Here is a 1,293-nt window from a genome sequence, read left to right as displayed (position 1 = left end):
TCTGGTATTCTGTGGTATTGTTGACAGAGATCTTCACTGCACCTCTACCCTATCTACCATCAAACCCTGCTTCCCCGAGAACTGTGTGTTCTACTTAACTTAAAAGACTAAGATCGATCAACGTAAGTGCTGTCCACGTGGAGAATCACTGTTAGAAAAGCTAGCCTTTTAGACTCAACATGGATTTTAGACTCATGTCTATACCCTAAAATGGAGTTAAGGTCCCATTTTCAGACATACCAGGTGTCTCTGAATTTAGACTCACATACATTTTTCATCTTGATTATTAATTTTTATTTAAAATTCTTTTGATGACACTTAGGCTGGTGTGCTATCTTCTGCATGGCTCCTTTCAGACAGCTGTTTGTTTTAGGACAAACCTTAAAGACCCCATGTAGCTGGGGGACACTGAATGTCTTGGCCATCCTTGACTACAATTTTTAGTGACTCTTTAGGAAAAGTTAGTATGGAGTAAGGCCACATTAGAAAACCAAATTGTTAGTATGTAATTTTGCTGTTGGTGTTAGTGCCATCAAGTCAGCTCTGACTCATAGCGGACCCTGTATAGGATTTCTGAGGTGTAGCTTGTGAATTAGAACTGCTGACCCTGCAGTTCAAACTGAACTTGCAGTTCAGTGCTTATTCTACAGTGCCAACACCAGGACTCTTATTAAGTAACTATGAAGTTCTTAAAATGGGGACTCAAATACATTGACAACAACTGTGTAAGTATGGACAATGTCACTCATAGTTTGTTTAAATAGTCCATAAAGCTACGTACTAAATCAGTAACTCAGAATCAAAGAAGGGCTCTTAAAAAGAATTAGCCGAGGCGAGGGAGACATGGCTTAAGGAACATTGGCTTATTATTTTGAAAGCTGTCAGGCATATCAATACCCAAATAGAAATGATAAAGCAAGATTTCTAATAACTCTCATTCATCCAGAGCTGGCTATAAGCCTACAGATTTTAAAGGCATGCAACAGATATACAATAGCAAATATAATAAAAAGCAATAAATGAAGTCCAATGATTTTGTCTCACGTGATTTTGTTCTGTGATCTTGGGATCTATCTCTTAAGTGATCACCATAGCATATCCAGAACCCTGAGTTCCCTCTGAGTTTGTGGGTTTTGTTATGTGTTTTTTGTGTGTTTGGTGAAAATATATGTGCCATAGTTTCCAGACATAATGTTGCCTCCAAATCATGGGTCCAATACTCTGGAGTAAGTCCCACCAATAATTACTGTATATAAAGCAGAGAAATAGAAAATCATTATTCATTCAAATGTC

The sequence above is a fragment of the Chrysochloris asiatica genome, unplaced genomic scaffold (assembly GCF_000296735.1).
Source record: "Chrysochloris asiatica unplaced genomic scaffold, ChrAsi1.0 scaffold01787, whole genome shotgun sequence".
In the NCBI taxonomy this organism is placed as follows: Eukaryota; Metazoa; Chordata; class Mammalia; order Afrosoricida; family Chrysochloridae; genus Chrysochloris; species Chrysochloris asiatica.
The sequence above is the reverse complement of the archived record's forward strand: the minus strand, read 5'-3'. Positions refer to the sequence as shown.